The sequence below is a fragment of the Myotis lucifugus genome, unplaced genomic scaffold (genome assembly GCF_000147115.1).
Source record: "Myotis lucifugus unplaced genomic scaffold, Myoluc2.0 scaffold_503, whole genome shotgun sequence".
Lineage (NCBI taxonomy): Eukaryota > Metazoa > Chordata > Mammalia > Chiroptera > Vespertilionidae > Myotis > Myotis lucifugus.
The window spans coordinates 131576-151701 of NW_005871551.1; positions in this window are offsets into that span (position 1 = coordinate 131576).

The window sequence follows — 20126 nt, forward strand, 5'->3', positions numbered from 1 at the left end:
AAAAGTCCAAGAGGAAGGAGCACTTCCAAGCTCTTTTTATGAGGCCAGCATTATCTTAATTCCAAAACCAGATAAAGACACTATAAGAAGGAGAATTACAGGTCATTATCCCTGATGAACATAGATGTTAAAATCCTCAAAAAAAATATTAGCAAATCAGATCCAACAATATACTGAAAAGATAATACACCATGACCAAGTGGGATTTATTCCAGGGATGCAAGGCTGGTACAATATTCACAAATCAATAAATGTAATATACCACATAAAAAAATTGAAAGACAAAAATCACATGATCATATCAATAGATGCAGAAAAACATTTGACAAAATCTAACACTCATTTTTGATAAAAACTCTCAATAAAGTGGGAATAAAGGAAGCATATCTCAATGTGTTAAAAGCCATATATGACACACCTACAGCAAACATCATACTCAATGGGCAAAAACTAAAACCATTTCCCCAAAGAACAGGAAGAAGACAGGGTTTTCTGCTTTCACCACTCTTATTAAACATAGTACTGGAAGTCCTAGTCACAGCGTTCAGACAAGAATAAATAAAAGGCATCCAAACTGGAAAAGAGGAAGTAAAACTGTCATTATTCACAGATGACATAATATTATACATAGAACACCCTAAAGACACCACCAAAAAATTTCAAGATTCATTAAATAAATATGGGGAGATTAAACATCGCAGCAAAGTAAGTGGATGCTGAATGAACACACTCCCAGAACCAAACTGGAATTACAACTAAAATGCAGAAAAATTTCCTGAATAATCAAAGGAAAATTTACTGGAGAGAACCCTAATAACTGAGGACAGAAAGTGAAGACCACATAGAGACTGATGCCTTTGCCTGGGGGGAAGACAGTTGACCTACCCTATGGGAAAACACATAGCCTCACAATGCAGAGTTTCAGAGGTCCAATAAGAGACTGGGATTAACAATTAGCCTTAACACAGGTGCAATTGTCCCATCCTGTTGAAAAAAAAAACTCTCACCACACCTGAGGGCAATTCAAAGTGGAATCTCATCAGTCTGTAGGCACAGGCAGTGTCTGGAGGCTTTGAGACTTTGCCTGATCTAATTAGACAGAAACAATGTTTGACACTGTCCTGCACTAGATATTGAGAGGTAGAGCAGATCTACCTAAAACAGTCACAAAACCAAACAGGCAGCAAAAATGAGGAGACAAGGAAACAACCCCATATAAAAGAGCAAGAGAATTCTCCAGAAGAAGAGATAAATGAAATGGAGATAAGAAATTTATCTGATATAGAGTTCAGAATAATGATGGTAAAGATGCTCAACAGCATGAGAACATTAATAAAGAGTGACATTGCACAAATAAAGAACACATTGGAAGGAATACACAGTAGATTAGGGGAAGCTGAGTATCAAATAAGTGAATTAGAAGACAGGGTTGAAAAAATCACCCTGTCAGAGAATGAAAAAGAAAAAACAATTAAGAAACAGGAGACCAGCTTAAAAGAGTGGTGGGACAACATGAAACGTAAAAGTATTCTAGTAGCAGGTGTACCAATGGGGCAAAAAGAGATAATGTGTTTGAAGAAATAATGACAGAAAGCTTCCCTAACCTGGTAAAGGAAAAAGTCACACAAGTTCAGGAGGCACAGAGAACCCCAAACAAGAAGAACCCAAACAGGCCCACACCCAGACACATCATAATTAAAATGCCAAAAATTAAAAACAAAGAGAGAACCTTAAAGGCAGCAAGAGAAAAGAAAACTGTGCCCTAGCTGGTTTGGCTCAGTGGATAGAGCGTCGGCCTGTGGACTCAAGGGTCCCAGGTTCGATTCCGGTCAAGGGCATGTACCTGGGTTGCAGGCACATCCCCAGTAGGGGGCGTGCAAGAGGCAGCTGAATCGATGTTTCTCTCTCATCGATGTTTCTAACTCGCTATCCCTCTCCCTCTCCCTTCCTCTCTGTAAAAAAATCAATAAAATATAATAAATAAATAAATAAATAAATAAATAAATAAAAATTAAAAAAAAAAAAAAGAAAACTGTTACCTACAAAGGAACTCCCATAAGGCGGACACCTGATTTCTCACCAGAAAGTCTGCAGGCCAGAAGGAAATGGCATGAAGTACTCAAGGTAATGAAAAGTAAGGATCTGAAACTAAGATTACTATATCCAGCAAGGCTATCATTTCAAATAGATGGTCAAGTAAAGAGCTTCCCAGATTAAAAGAATATATATATTAATGGAGCACATCACCAACAAGCCAGCATTATAAAAAATGTTAAAGGAAATGCTGTAATGAGAAGAAGAAATAAAGAGAGAAACTGAGGCACACAGAATTAAAGTGGCAATAAAGAAGTACCTATACAAAATAACTTTAAATATAAATGGATTAAATGCTCCAATCAAAACACATAAGGTAGCTGAATGGATACAAAAACATGACCCTACTATATGTTCTCTATACGTGACACCCTTCAGAACAAAAGACACATAGGATGAGAGTGAAGGGTTAGAAAAAATTTTTCCATGTAAATGGAAAAGAAAAAAAAACTGGAGTAGCAATACTCATATCTGACAAAATAGACTTCAAAATAAAAGCCCTCACAAGAGATAACAAAGGTCACTACATGATACTAAAGGGATCGATCCAACAAGAGGATATAATGCTGGTAAACATATACACCCAATATAGAAGCACTTAAATATATAAAAATCTATCCGAGGACTTTAAGGAAGAGATCAACAACAATACAGTCATAGTGGGGGACTTTAACACTCCACTGACTTCACTGCATAGATCTTCCAGAAAAAAATTAACAAGGCAACAGTGATTCTAAAGGACACATTGGATCAGATGTATTTAACTGACATTTATAGAACATTTCATGCCAAAGCAGCGGAATTTGCATTCTTCTCAACAGCACATGGATCATTCACAAAGATAGACCACATTTTGGGACACAAAACAAGTCCCTGCATATCAAGCATCTTCTCAGATCACAGTGGAATGAAATTAGAAATCAACTACAATAAAAACACCCAAAACCATTCAAACACATGGAGACTAAATAGTATGTTATTAAACAATGAGTGGGTTACCAATAAGATCAAGAAAGAAATAAAGAACTTCCTGGAAACAAATGCAAATGAACATACAACAACCCAAAATCTCTGGGACACAGCAAAACAGTCCTGACATAGAAATTCATAGCACTATAGGCCTACCTCAAAAAACAAGAAAAATCAACCATAAAATATTTAACCTTACAACTTACAGATCTAGAAAGAGAACAACAAGAAAAACTCAGAGTAAGTACAAGGAAGGAAATAATAAAGATTAGAGCAGAAATAAATGTCATAGAGACTAAAAAATTTTAAAAAATCATGAAACCAAGATCTGTTTTTTAATTCAAATATTTTATTATTATTTTTTATTGTTTAAAGTATTACAGATAGTAGAACATACGTCTCCTTTTTCCCTGATTGACCTCCCCCTAGCCTCCCCCACCCCCCACCACATACCCTCACCCCCCCTAGTGTCTGTGTCCATTGGTTGATCTATTACCCCCCTCCCCACCCAAACCCTTCCCTTCCTTCCCGCTGAAGTTTGACAGTCTGTTCAATGCTTCTTTGTCTCTGTATCTATTTTTGCTCATCAGTGTATGATGTTCTTATATTCCACAAATAAGTGAAGTTCTTTGAAAAGATAAACAATATTGATGAACTGCAAGCCAGACTCATCAAGAACCAAAGAGACAGGACCCAAATAAATAAAATCAGAAATGAAAGTGGAGAAGTAACCACTGACACCACAAAAGTACAAAGGATTGTAAGAAAGTACTATGAACAACAAGCTGAACAATGAGAATGAAACAGAGAAATTCCTAGAAAAATACAATCTCCCAAAACTGAATCAGGAGGAATCAGAAAACCTGAATGGCCAATAACAACTGATGAATTGGCCCTAACCGGTTTGGCTCAGTGGATAGAGCATTGGCCTGCGGACTGAATGGTCCCAGGTTCAATTCCGGTCAAGGGCATGTACCTTGGTTTCGGGCACATTCCCAGCAGGGGGCATGCAGGAGGCAGCTGATGGATGTTTCTCTTTCATCGATGTTTCTAACTCTCTATCCCTCTCCCTTCCTCTCTGTAAAAAAATCAATAAAATATATATTTTTTAAAAAACTGATTAATTGGAAGTAGTAATAAAAAATCTCCCAGCAAACAAATGCCCAGGTCTTGATGACTTCACAGGAGAGTTTTACCAAACATTCAAAGAAGAACTAACACCTATACTCCTCAAACTATTCCAAAAAATCCAAGAGTAAGGAACACTTCCACACTGTTTTTATTAGGCCAGTATTATTCTAATTCCAAAACCAGATAAAGACACTACAAAGAAAGAGAATTTCAGGCCAATATCCTCTGATGAACATAGATGCTAAAATCCTCAACAAAATATTAGCAAATCAGATCCAGCAATATATTAAAAAGATCATACACCATGACCAAGAGGGATTTATTCGGGTATGCAAGGCTGGTACAATATTCACAAATCAATAAATCAATAAATACATCACATAAACAAATTAAAAGATAAAAATTACATGATCATATCAATAGATGCAGAAAAACATTTGACAAAATCTAACAACCATATCTTAAAAAATATATCTTTATTGATTTCATAGAGGCAGGGAGAGGGAGAGAGAGATAGAAACATCAATGATGAGAGAGAACCATTGATCAGCTGTCTCCTGCACGCCCCACACTTGGGATCCAGCCTGCAACCCGGGCACCTTTCAGTCCACAGGTGGATGCTCTATCCATTGAGCAAAACCAGCCAGGGCTAATAACCATTTTTTATAAAAACTATCAGCAAAGTGAGAATAGAAGGAGCATAACTCAACATAATATAGGCCATATATGACAAACCTACAGTTAACCTCATGCTCAATGAGCAAAAACTAAAACCATTTCCACAAAGATCAGGAACAAGACAGGGTTGTCTACTTTCACCACTCTTATTCAACATAGTACCGGGAAGTCCTAGTCACAGTGATCAGACAATAAGAAGAAATAAAAGGCAACCAAATGGGAAAGGAGGAAGTAAAATTCTCATTATATGGAATAAAAATAGTCCTTGAATATCTGCAGCAATCTTGAGAGAGAGAAAAAAGTTGGAGCCCTAGCTGGTTTGGCTCAGTGGATAGAGCATTGGCCCGCAGACTGAAGGGTCCCAGGTTCAATTCTGATCAGGGGCACATGCCTGGGTTGCAGGATCCCCGGGGGAAGGGGGGCGTGCAGGAGGCAGCTGATCGATGATTATCTCTCATCATTGATGTTTCTATCTCTCTCTCCCTCTCCCTTCCTCTCTGAAATCAATAAAAAAATATATTTTTAAAAAAGTTAGAGGAATCACAATACCAGATTTCAAGTTATACTTTGAAGCCACCAAAATCAGAACAGCCTGGTGCTGGCACAAGAACAAGCATATTGATTAATGGACAGAACAGAGTTGCCAGAAATAGACGCAAGCCTTTATGCTCACTGAATTTTTGACAAAAGAGGCAAGAGCATACAATAGAGTCAAGACAGTCTCTTCAATAAATGGTGTTGGGAAAATTGGACAGATACATGCAAAAAATAAAACTGGGCCACCAACTTACACCATATACAAGATTAAACTCAAAATGTATAAAATACTTAAATGTAAGTCATGAAATCATAAAAATCCTAGAAGAAATCATAGGCAGCAAAATCTCAGACATCTCTCGTAGCAATACATTTACAAATACATCTCCTAGGGCAAAGGACACTAAAGAGAAAATGAACAAATGGGACTGCATCAAAATAAAAAGCTTCTGCACAGCAAAAGAAACCAGCAACAAAACAAAAAGGAAGGCCCCTGTATGGGAGAACATATTTGGCAATGATATATCTGATAAAGGGTTAATATTCAAAACATATTAGGAGCTCATACAACTTAACAGAAGGAAGACAAACAACCCAATTAAAAAATGAGCAAGGAACCTAAATAGACACTTCTCCAAATTGGACATACAGATGGCCAAAAGACTTATGAAAAAATGCTCAATGTTACTGATCATCATCATCGAGATGCAAATTAAATCAACCAGGAGGTATCACCTCACACCTGTCAGAATGGCTACCATCAACAAATCAACAAATGACAAGTGCTGGCGAGGATGTGGAGAAAAGGGAACCCTAGTACACTGCTGACTGGAATGCAGACTGGTGCAGCCATTATGGAAAGCAGTATGGAGTTTTCTCCAAAAATTAAAAATGGAACTCCCATTTGACCCAGTGATCTCACTTCCAGGATTATATCCTAGGAAAACCAAAACATCAAGCAGAAAGAATGCATGTACCCCTATGTTCATAGCAGCACAATTTACAATAGCTAAGATCTGGAAACAGCCCAAGTACCCATCTGTAGATGAGTGGATAATAAAATATTCCATTTATACCATGGAATACTATGCAGCAGTAAAAAAAGAAGACTACTCTTTGAGACAGCATGGAAGGACCTGAAGAGTATCATGCTAAGTGAAATAAGTCACTCAGAGAAAGACAAGTATCACATTATCTCAGTCATATGTGGAATCTAAGTAAAAACTGATGAATGGAGTGGACCCAGAGATATGGAAGTATGGAACACAGTGCGAAATCTCACAGGGAAGGCAGGGGAAGGTGGGTGGGTGGGAGGTAATCAACCCAAGACCTTTATGCATGTATGCATAACCCACGGACACAGACAATAGAATGGGAAAGTTCTCAGGTTGGTGTCCAGTTGGGGTGGTGGAAGTCAATGGAGAAAATAAGGGGACATATGTAATACATTCAACAATAAATATTATAAAAGGAAAATAATAAATTCAATATAATTCTTAAAACAAATGATTTGTTTGATTAAATAAATTTCAAATAATTAAGATATCAACAACAAAAATATATAAATAAATGATTTGGGCTATGTAGCAAAATACAAAATCAACACCCAAAAATTGATGGCTTTTTTTATACACTAATAATGATTTCTCAGAAAGAGAAACTAAATAAAGTATCCCATTTACCATTGTAACAAAAGTATTAAGATACTTAGGAATAATCTTAACCATGAAGGTAAAATGCTTGTATTTGGAAATCTACAGGACATTGAAAAAAAAGATAGAAAAATATACAAACAAGCGGAAGATTATACTGTGTTCATGCATTGGTAGAATTAACATCATTAAAATGTCCATACTGCCCAGCTGCATTGACCTATGAACTAGGTGGTGATGGTTAGATTCCAGGTCAGGGCACCGGCCTGGTTTCCTGCCTCAATCCCCGTGAGGGGCATGATCAATGATTCTCTCTCATCATTGATTTCTCTCTCTCTTCCTCTCCCTTCCTTTCTGAGATCAATAAAATAAATTTTAAAAAATTCCATACTAAACAAACTACACATTCAATGCAATCCCTATTAAAATAGCAACAGCATATTCACAGATCTAGAACAAATATTCCTAAAAGGTATGTGGAACCAAAAAAGACCCCGAATAGCTGTAGCAATCTTAAGAAAGAAAAACAAAGTTGGAGGAATCACAAGACCAGATTTCAAGTTTTACTATAAAGCCACCATTATCAAAACAGCCTGGTACTGGCACAAGAACAGGCATATGAATCAATGGAACAGAGTCCCAGAAATTGACCCAAGCTATTACACTCAATTAATATTTGACAAAGGAAGCAAGGACATACAGTGGAGTGAAGACAGTGTCTTCAATAAATGGTGTTGGGAAAATTGGACAGATACATGAAAAAAAAAAATGAAACTAGACCACCAACTTACACCATACACAAGAATAAACTCAAAATGGATAAAAAACTTAAATGTAAGTAAAAATCCTAGAAGAAACTACAGGCAGCAAAACCTTAGACAACTCCCATAGCAATATGTTTACAGATACATCTCCTAAGGCAAAGGAAACTAAAGAGAAAATAAACAGATGGGATTACATCAAAATAAAAAGTTTCTGCACAGCAAAAGAAACCAGCAACAAAACGAAAAGGGAGCCCACTGTATGGGAGAACATGTTTGGCAATGATACTTTTGATAAGGCTTAATATCCAAAATATATAAGGAACTCATACAACTTAACAAAAGACAGACAAACAATCCACTTAAAATATGGGCAAAGGACCTAAATAGACATTTCTCCAAAATGAACCTACAGATGGCCAAGAGACATGAAAAAATGCTCAAAATCACTGATCATCAGAGAGATGCAAATTAAAATGACAATGTGGTATCACCTCACACCTGTCAGAATGGCTACCATCAACAAATGACATGAGCTAGATAGGGTGTGGAGAAAAGGGAACCCTAGTACATTGCTGGTGGGAATGCACTGTTGCAGCCAATGTGGAAAATAGTATGCAGTTTCCTCAAGAAATTAAATATGGCCACTGTGGAGAACAGTATGGAGTTTCCTCAAAAAACTAAAAATGGAACTCCCATTTGACCCAGTGATCCCACTTCTAGGAATATATCCCAAGAAACTAGAAACACCAATTAGAAAGGATATATGTACCCCTATGTTCATAGCAGCACAATTCACCATAGCTAAGATTTGGAAACAGCCTAAGTACCCATCAGTAGATGAGTGGATTAAAAAACTGTGGTACATCTACACAATGGAATACTACGCTGTGGTAAAAAAGAAGGAGTTCTTATCATTTGCAACAGCATGAGTGGAACTGGAGAGCATTATGCTAAGTGAAATAAGCCAGTCGGAGAAAGATAAATATCACATGATCTCACTCATTTATGGAACATAATGAACAACATAAACTGATAAATAAAAACAGACCCAGAGGGAGCATTATCTCAATTCATTGAGGTTCTGCTTCCCGGCATATGTCTACAGTTTGGCTCAAATAAACTCACAAAAATTCTTTACAGGTTTCAATGATTTTTTACGTTAACATTACTTGGCGTAGTTATGGCAGGATTCTGAAGAAACTCACCCAGGACCATCCCTTGGACTTGGACTCGGTGCTAGGATCCAGCAAAGGGCCCATTGAGCCCGCTGGTTCTCCACCCATTGGGTGAACGTGGGTGAGTTGTCTCTTGGATCCAGGACCTTCCCTTGCTTCGGTAGAGGGTCTGACTTTATTTGAGCTGTTTTAAAATCCTTGAGGTGGAACCAGGGTTGACAGAACCCCGGGTTAAGGGTTGACAGAACCCAGGCTAAGGTGGGACTGGAGGAAGAAAATGGGTGGCCGGTTTTGATTTTGGCTTTTCAATTGGAATTGCTGAGAGTCTGAGCAAAAATAACCTTCGCCATATAAATGAGCTGAACTCATTCATAAAGGGGCAACATTTTTTTTTTAGAATAGTCCGATTCTGGATGACTAAGAATTTTTGTGGAGGTGTCAGAAATGCAGGAGCCCCATAGGGAAGTCCCGACACAACTGTAATTAACTAAATGGCTCATCTAGGGGGCCACCATAAGGCTTGGTCTGCCCAGCCCCGAACCTTTCCTGTGGTTTTAGACAGCCGGGAGAGAAACTGAGGCCACGTTTGACCCCCTACATAACATGTCTAGAAAGTTTGCTCAGACTACAGATATCCAAAATAAAAAAAAATTAACATGGGAAATTGTGCCTCCAAGGCCAGAAGCTCCTAAGACCCCAGCCCTCATCTAATACTCCTGATAGGAAGCCTTTACTTGCAAGTACTTTACAGAAATGGGAAGATTTAACTAGAAAATATTAACTGAGAAATGGCCAAAATGCAGTTTGTTTGGGGTACCTATGTTAATATTTTGCATGCAGAAATTAGAAAATGCCGGCTCTGAAATTAAACTGAATGAGTACATGGGAAGCATATCTTGATTTGGAAATTAGAAGCTTCTAAGGAAAAGCATAGAAAAAATTTCTTTCAATAAGAAGGAAATTAATAAACAATTTTAGAGACTGTCTCAGAACTATTCTGAAGTTAATAAATGTCTACACCCTGTTTTTCCCCATAGGAATCATGCCTCTGATTTATCTTCATAGAAGATTCCCCCAGATAAAGGGAGGTAGAGGCAACTAGAAAAGACCCTTGCCCATTTTTTGAATAGTCCATTGGGAATATACTGAAATTCTAGAGAGGAGCAGTTCCCCAACCAGGGACAAAAGACACTGCTTTGGTGATTTTTAATGCTGGACATTCTCTGGTGTAAACTTCTAGTGTGTTCTGCGCACCTGTATAAGAGTGTTGATGTTTTTGTGCCTCTTTGTTGTTGTTCAATTTATATAAAGAAGAGGCCAGTCCTGCTTTGGGGAAGCCTAGTTGTGTGCGGTGGGGTTGAAAGCGTGAGAGAGATTGCAAGAATGTCCCAGCAGCTGCCAAGAATTCTTAATCTCGGGGGCTCTTCTTGCTCTCCCTCTCGGGGTTCGGCCACTAGAAACAGCTGGTGAGATTTCTGTTTGCAATATAATGTTGGCCGTCTATATTTTAGGAACAGTGTAGACAGCCGCCATTTTGGGCTGCCTGACTTGGCAGCCGCCGTGTTTGGCCACATGGCTTGCTGCTCCCCTGGGGACCGCCATCTTGAAACAGCAAAGGCCCACCCCTCCCTTTGAATTAGCCAATTGGGAAAGACCGTGCACCTGAGCTCCAATCAAGAGCAAGGGACAGGTCACATGCATTGTTAAGGCATCTGCGTGAGAAAGGATCTTGCAAAGATTCACAGCCAGGTTCAAACAGGAAACTTGGGGGGGGGGGGGTGGGGGAGGGGGTAGCATGTGTCCCGTCAGGGACACCGGGCAGCCAAGAGTCAGGATCCCCTGTGGGGGCGTCCACCAGTGATGCTTGAGGTATTTGTGTTTCACAGATTGGGAGTTTATGAATTATTTTCAATGCTGAAAACACTGCTTGCAATAAGCCATGTGCCTCATTTTAAAATCTTACATATTATTTATTCTTTATATGCTGAAATTATCATTGAATCTAGAGGTATACAAATTTTATATTCTCTATGCCATTTTACAGGGATTATTACTTACCAAGAAATTGCTGTCTTGGAATATTATATTTTATAGAAAGCTAAGTTTTTATCAGATCTATAACCATGCCACTCTTAAATTTTGTCATTCGTGGACAGCTTTATTCTGATGCATTTGTAGGTATATTACATGTATAGAAAAATCCATGAAAAGGACTCTGATTTACTCTAAGTTGCAGGCTTGTAAGCAGTGTTTTTGAACTGGATGAAGATTTCTAGAACTTCAAGAAATAACTGAATTAAAAAACTACTGGCAAATAATCAGGATAATAAAAAATGACTATGGGACTAAATAAATTGAGGATAATTATTTATATGACTGTTTAAAAATATTGTTGACTTTTAAATCTTTTGTTTCCCAAATATAAGGAAAAGTAAAGAGCAGACATTCTGCATTGTAGGAACTAACAAATTAGTAACAGATTCATTTCACAGTGCGCTCCCAGGAAACGAAGATTTCAAAGATCATGGCTTACAACCAGATTTGGTGTATTGGAAAAGACACCAGTAAAAGACTCTCTCCAACCTTGTTGGAGGGGACCTTACCAGGTATTACTAACTAACCCATCTGCAGCTAAACTTAAAGGAGTTAGCTCATGGATTCACATTTCTCATTTTAAAAAGGCACCTGACTGTGAATGGACGTCTACTCCCATCTCTGACACCCATCTCCGTCTGCAGTGGAGATCAAAGACTTTTCAAGGACGAGAAGTCGCTGACCATGGAGGCAGACTGCTATCCCAAGACGACGTCAACAAGGCCTGTATGCTCACAAACTGATATTGCTTGAACCTTGTTTTTATATCACCTGATTGTTATTGATTGAATGTACATAAAATGATTTTCATATTATTATCCTCCTTATGGTTTCCTAGTGGAAACAATATCTGCCTCCCCAGACCTCCTCCCTTATTAGATATAAAAAATTTAACTTGGATACCTGCTAATCTTTTCCACCTACTGCACAATGATGTTCTGATTATCAGGTATGATAGTCAAATTAATGCCTTGCTAGCCACACATTGGTCTTCTCTTACTATCAATATAAGCTTTGGTACATTTTTTTTCTGACTATATCTACTATAAAGGATCCACCTTAGGCGAATACCTCCCTGTTGGGGTCCAGCCCCAGCAGGTCCAAAGGTGTGGACGGAGTCAGCGAAGAAGGAATGTCATGGAGGCAGCGTTCAGTTGATCATCATAGCCAGGTTCCGTAGCCAGGTTCTCCAGCCAGGTTCTCCAGCCAAGTTCTGTGTTTATTGTTACATCTGTATTTATACCAGTTGATTTTAATCCTATCCATTCTATTCCAAAGGTTAGGGCATTTCTTATCTCCATTCCAAGGTTACTCTATTGTTCTATTAAGCTACAAGGAAGTAACTGAAGGAGATTATCCTAAGTAAAGATTATGTAGCTTAAGTGTGATTGTTCATAGTTAAAGTGGTTAATTACCCACCTGGCACTTAGTTAAGGGGTTTTATTCCCTTCCTTAGTCCTGTTAATCCCTAACTCCAGGGGAAAATCCCCACCTGGGGAAACAACCTTTCTCAGAGAGGTGACCTTGGTTAAAACACATAGCGCTAAGAAGGGGAGCAAACATATTAAGAACAGTATGCCATATACGCCAGGTCCCTTGAAACATGCTGTGCAGATGTTTCTTCCCTGCAGCAACTGTGTCAAGCAGCAAGGATGGACCGGCTTCTGGCACCTCCCTGATAATTCTACTGGTAGAATGGTATATGGATGTAATCTGGATGAATATTGTATAGCTATAGAGATGGATGATGAATAACTAAGAAAAACACCTGGATATGATGGCCAAAGGCTTGCAGCAGCCTGTCCTATCTGTCATAGTATATCTTGTCTTCGGACTCACCAGCCATGCTCTTGTGGCTGGATGTCTGTGAAATAAGAAAGAAATCAATGGATCCCCATTTCAGAAATTATTGGCATCACTTGGTGGGTAGATATGTCTAACTACCCCACCATCCTTGCATCCTGGACGCTTGTGGGAAGTCTTTTTTTTTTTTTTAATATATTTTATTGATTTTTTTACAGAGAGGAAGGAAGAGAGATAGAGAGTTAGAAACATCGATGAGAGAGAAACATCGACCAGCTGCCTCCTGCACATCTCCTACTGGGGATGTGCCCGCAACCCATGTACATGCCCTTGACCGGAATCGAACCTGGGACCCTTCAGTCCGCAGGCCGACACTCTATCCACTGAGCCAAACCGGTTTCAGCGGGAAGTCTTATAGAATACTTAAACTCTAGCTCATTTGGGGGTCACCTTCACCCATTTAACTATGGCATGGAAAACTCAACATTTTTGGGTCCACTCAGTATACCCTAACTGTTCCCAAGCCATAACTACCCAATGGCAACAACATTCCTGGTGGATCCAACAACATTGGCCCCCTAAAGGAAGCAAAGGGGAATACTTGGGAGGAGTAGAGGCTAGACTTGGTATCCTGGGACAAGCTGAACTTGCAGCTAATGAAGAAAGTCATTCATTAGTTTTTATCTCAAATAGGTCATATAGAGGGAATGCTGTTTCAGTAAGGAAAAAGGGTGAGAAGCAGCATGGAAAGACAATAAAGCCTTAGTTTCATGGATAGAACAGACTCAACAGACTATAAAAACTCATGCACAAACCCAACAATGGGAACGTGCCTGTACCCTAACTCAACAGGGCCTATTGTCTATGCCAATCCATATGGAATACTGAATTCACCCAGTCCTGGCCTATTGTATCTACCCCAAAGAAAACAGTATATGGTATATGGGAAAGGGGCATTTTTGCTTGGAAGGGTTAAAAAACAAAAACAAAACTCTTCTGTTATACTAAGCGATTATTACTGTAATATCACCAAGTTTACATTAAATAATATTGGAATGTGGTTTAATACTGAAATTATAGGCAGGATTTTTAATTTCATAAAACCTATGATAATATTTATACTGAAAAACCAATGTATTGGGAAATTAAACTCCTCGCCATGAAGTCATTTCTATGGAAACTAACTGGCCAGAAGAAAATTAGAGCTTCTAGATAATGAAATAGTAGAGAGTCTTAATTCATCTGGCCAAACGTATCATAAGGTACAACTGACAGTGGATGAAGGAGGAAAACATAATTAGCTTAATAAAAAATTATGATAACACATGTAAAGGGTTTTTCGGTTGGCTGGGATGCTTATTCCCTCAGACTTTTCCTCGTCTAGTATTAGACATTTTCTGTTCCTAATTTTAGTATTGTTACTTTTGTTCCTGATATGTAAATGTTATACTAGATGCAGAAAAACAAAACTTGACAAACAGAAAAAAGACTCGGATCATGGTGGCTCAAAAAAATTAGAAATGATCCAGAATACTTTTTAACAAGGACATATAGGATCTTACTGCTTCCCATTTACCTGCCCTTTTTGAATAATAATAATTCGACCTTAAATGCCATCTAAGGTTATGGTCTTGCCCCATCCCCAGTGGTCCACCTGTTCAGCAAGACATGCTGACACTGAGACATCCTAGGAATGAGCCTTCCTAGCACCGTGGGACTCCATTATCCAACCAAAAGGTTGGTCATCAATGCATCCTTTGGATTGATTTATGACCAAAAGGGGGATGTGTGGACGAAAGGGGCCACATGCTGACCTGACAAGCTCAGGAGAGGCCTGCATGGCCATCTTGCAGACTTAGAGACCTAAAGTAACCACAAAGGATGGTCTGAAATTAAACTTTAAAAGCAGTTACGTCCCAGGTCAGTATCTTCACTGACAAGGTCAACCTTTACCTTAACTGAGCCTAACTGTCTTTTTGCATCTATAGTAACATACCCTTGAAATGTCTGGGTAACTTGTAACTTCCCTTTTTCTGGAGCCCCTGGGGCACAACCAAATGGACGGGGTGCCAGGACAGATACCACAAATTCCTTCATTATCATGTTCATTGATCCTGCACCCACCTAAGTATGTGTCCATAGTTTTACTTTTTATCCAATCCCAGAGGTTTCCCTGCTTTACTTTATCCCTCCTCCTTAATCTATCACCAATGGATTTCATGTAACCCACCTATGTCCCTCCTTTGATTACAATGTATAAATACAAATGTAACCCCGCCATTCTCCGGAGCATCATCTCAATTCGTTGCGGTTCTGCTTCCTGGCATATGTCAACAGTTTGGCTCAAATAAACTCACAAAAATAATTTAAAAAAAAAAAAAACAGACCCTGAGACAGAGAACCATCAATCAGATCATCAAACCTCAGAGGGAAGGAAGGGGAGGGTGGGGGTAAGAGGGAGAGATTAACCAAAGAACTTATATGCAAGCATATAGGCCTAACCAATGGACACAGACAACAGGGGGGTGAGGGCATGAGTGGAGGGATGGGGGTCATGTGGGGATAAGGACACATATGTTATAACTTAATCAATGAAGAAATTAAAAATAAAAAGAAATTAAATATGGGACTGCCATTTGACCCAGTGATCCCACTTCTAGGAATATATCCTCAGAAACCCAAAACATTAATCAGAAAGAATGTATGCACCCCTATGTTCATAGCAGCACTATTTACAATAGCTAAGATCTGGAAACAGCCAAAGTGTCCATCAGTAGATGAGTGGATAAAAAAGCCATGGCACATTTATACCATGGAATACTATGCAGAGATTTAAAAAAAGAAGAAGAAGAAGAAGGATCTCTTGCTAATAATGAGGAAACCTGGTGACCCAGCCAAAGGGTTCCCCCTCCCTGCACCTTGGGGTGGGAGATGAACAAGGCTGCTATACCAAACCCCTCTCCCCGGAAAAAAAAAATAGTTGTGTTTGGGGCCAGAAGCGAAGGCCAGAGAGGCAGGCCCACAGGGTCAGTGCGCCATGATCAGGTTGGTTTGGTTTGTCTTTGTCTTTTTGTTTCGTTTTTTTAAACATTAGTGATATTTTTCTTCAGCCGCCAGTGTTGGCCTTGAGCAGGGCTGCAGCCCGTGGTGTTTGTACAATAAGTAAGAATACACAGTGTGGCTGTGGGTTTGTTTCCTTCTCTGAGGATTTTCTTTTGTAAAAGCAAATTAAATAATTTTTAAAACAAATTTGTGGATGAATTAGAAGCTGGAGCCCTCCTTGGATATTCAACCTAAGAACCTCATGGGACTATGAATTTACCCCAAATTTTCATTTGCCATCAGGCCAAGCTTTTAAAAATTTGTTCTCTAACCAGGATTGTAACAAAAATGTAAATACTATTTCAGAAAGTTGATGGTGCAAATATGTATATAACGTAGTGTATTTTTACAATGATCATCGCATGCTTCTATTCCACCCCCTTTTTGTACTTTGTATCTGTCTTCCAGAAACGTCACCTGCCCTTTCTCCTGTGGTCTCTTAATCCAACAATTGTATTACTGCCATTAAAGGATTCAGTTATTTAAAAAATAAAAATAAAAATAAAATAAAATAAAATCAACTGGTATAAATACAGATGTAACAGGACAATAAAGAGAACCTGGCTATGCTGATCAACTGAACGCTGTCTCCATGTCCTTCATTCTTCGCCGACTCCGTCCACACCTTTGGGAACCCCTGGACCAGCTGGGGCTGGACCCCAACAGGTTGTTCATGGTTTTCCATTGCCTGTACCCTCTAGACCAGTGGTTCTCAACCTTCCTAATGCCGCGACCCTTTAATACAGTTCCTCATGTTGTGGTGACCCCCAACCATAAAATTATTTTCGTTGCTACTTCATAACTGTAATTTTGCTACTGTTATGAATCGTAATGTAAATATCTGATATGCAGGATGTATTTAGGCGACCCCTGTGAAAGGGTCGTTTGACCCCCCCAAGGGGTCTCGACCCACAGGTTGAGAACCGCTGCTCTACACAGAGGCTAATGTCATTAGCATGTAATTCAAAGCATTCCAAGATCTTGCACTACTTTCCAGCTTTTTCTCTCAGGGCCCTTTTCCCTTTCCCATGGATCAACAGAACGGAGCCATTTCTTATTTCCCAAATGCCCTTTGCTTCTTGTTCCTTCTCCTTAATATGCCCTTTTCTATAATCTCAGCATGCTAAAATCCTGCCTACCTGCTAAGTATGGGCTCAAAAGCCATTTCTTCCAAGAAACAGCCCCTAACCATTTCAGCCAAAAGTAAGATCTTCCTTTTCTGGATTTCAAGAAAACACCATCAGCACTTCTCTCACAGCATGTCATTGTTATCCATGTATTTCAATGATCTATATGCATGTCATATCTCCCCTGTTGGATCTGCAGCTCTTTGATGGCATGGGTCACATTCACATCCGTCTCCTTGTTCCCCTCTTGGCACCTAACCTTCATGTAGAAGCCCCATAAGTATTTGTCCAGTTTATTTGCCTCATGAAGACACAAATTATAGCAAAAAAAAGGGGGGGGGGGAATTTTACAATCTTTAGTGTTTTTCTTTATGATAAACTGATTTAGCAAAATGTAAAAAGGTAAGACTTTGTGGATGTTTGGAGAATGGACTGTAACAGAATAAGGATAGATGTGGCCAAGTTAGTTTGAGGCTATTGCCGTTGACTCAGTGAGACCTCGTGGAAATCTGGACTAAGAAGGTGGCAGTGGAGATGAGAGATATGGAGAGACTGAAGGTATGCTTTTAAAGCAAAATTGATACAGGCAGTACTTTTGGATTGGATGGGGAACAAAAGTTAAGGATGACTTCCAAGTGATTGGTATTGGTAACTGTGGAACTGGTGGCCTCATTTCCTGCAGAAGGACCATGTTGGGGTACTCACAGAGATGCTGAGATGCCCCTGGGGAAACCAAATCGTGAGGTCAAGGGGCAGTTGGGTCACTTAGATACACAAGTCTGGAGACCAGAGATGACACAAGGGTTGGAGATACAGATTTGAGAGTTCTCAGCATATAGATGATTTTGAAGGGGCGGGAGAGATGAGATCCCCTAGGAAGAGAGTGGAGGTCGAGAAGACTCCAAGCCTGCATCCCGAGGAACTGAAATAGCTAGAGAAATGTATGGGGACAACGGGGGAAGAAGTCTGAGAAGGAACAGCTGAGGCAGTGGGAGGCAAATTAGGCAGGTGCAATGCTGCCAATACAGGGGAAGGATTGGATTTCAAGAGGGTCAGGGCTATCTGTGCTGATTAGTGTTGGAATATCAATCAGAATGAAGACACAGAAGTGCTCTTTGGATATGGCAGAAAGGTTGACAGTGGCAGGTGTTGTTCAGTGGCATGAAGAACACAGAAGAGTGGGCTGATGCATGAGTGGAATATGAAGGACTTAAATATTTGGGTGTTTATTATGCACTCACTGGGTAAGACCTTTCAGACCCCCTCTGTCTGGCCTTCTGAGCCTTACACAAATGTGTTCACTTCAGCCTCAAGCCTGCCTTAACGGCAGTTACTGACAGTCTCAACTTGGATGTTTTGTCAACAGCATCCTAACTGGCCTCCCAACCGCTGCTTTGCTCCCTGGCAGCTAGAACAACCTTCTGAAATCCCTACATATGATCATGTCACCCTTGTGTTTAAAAGCTTTCAATGGCTACCTATTCCCATGAGGATAAAATTCACATCTCTTGCAGTTTTTTAGGTCATCTGACTCCTGCCTCTATCTCTCAGGCATTTCTCCCCCCACCCTTTTTCTGGTCTGCACTCCAGCCACTTACTCTCACTGTCATCTTTATTTTCTCTGCTCTGCCCTATTCTCTTAGGACTCCATGTTCAAGCCTGAAGTCTCCGCTTCAATATCATTTCCATAGAGAGATATTCCTTGACCTCTCCATGAGCTCGAGCCCCTGACCCTCTGCACTTTCCCTATCATAAGAGACAGCGTTTATTTTTTCCGACATCAGCACTAAACTGTATCGATGGTTTACAGCTACATCCCAGCACATGACACCGAGGTGTTCTCCAAACGTTCCTCGAATGGATTAAGTAAAACCAACTCTTCATTTCCATGGAAATTTCCACCCGAATTTTTCTTAAACAGGAAATCATCTTGAAATGTTTTTAGAGTATTTATTTTAAGCAATGAAAGCTAATTTGGACATTTTAGAAAGGCTTTTAAAAACAAGTCATCATATCTCAGGAGGCAAGACCTATAGACCCAATATGCTAAATCATTTCGACTTACAGACCGAAGATAATGCTTCATTAGGGGTTGTTTGTTCATCCATTTAATGAGTAACCTTTTGGTTGAGGGAGAGGTGAGTTACATAAGCCCTGCTTCTATACGAGCAATTGCTTATACATGTATTAATTTGCCTGCTTTCAATTCAGGCACTATTTTATAAAAGGAAATCCAAGAGGAGAGAAGGTAGGAGTTTAACAGCCATCCATTCTTTGCAGCACTTCAGAAAGCACATGGAAATGAACTCTGCAACAAGCCATCAGCAGGGCATTCATTCATTAACTTAATAGATTTCATTTTGTGACTAGGAGCTAGAGTCACAGACTTCCACCTCCAGCCACCTGCAAGACATCTCCGCAGGGTGGTTCCAATGGCACCTCCAATTCTGCGAGTCCCTATCTGAATTCAGGATGGTCCCTTGCAGAAACATGACTTCCTCCATCCTGGGCACACAGGCTGCAAGTCTCAGCATCTTCCTGGCCCACTCAATAGCCACTCCCCACTCCCCCTCCCAAGGCTGCTACATTCTCTGGACTGAACCTCAATCTTAGAGCATCTACCCCAGCCCCTTCTTAACCCGTTAACTCCCACTGAGGCCTCCCATCTTGCATTCCCACCTCCAAGTTCCCCAACATAAGGCCTCCCCCCTCAGCTATGGGGACACAGCACCAAAAACCCAGATATGATCTGTCACTCCCTCAAAGCAAGCAAACCAAAAAAAACCCCAAATGTTTCCTCCTCATCATAGTAACTAATACTTACTGAGCACCTACTGTGTGCAAGCTCCATACTAAGGGGTCTAAATCCTTCCTAATAGCCCTCAGTTGAAAACCTAACTCCCTACCAGGATCTGGCCCTGCCTGTCTCCTCTGCTTCATCTGGGCTTCTCCCTGGCCTGCCTGGTGCCACTCTCAATGGGCTTTGTGTTCCAAAGACAC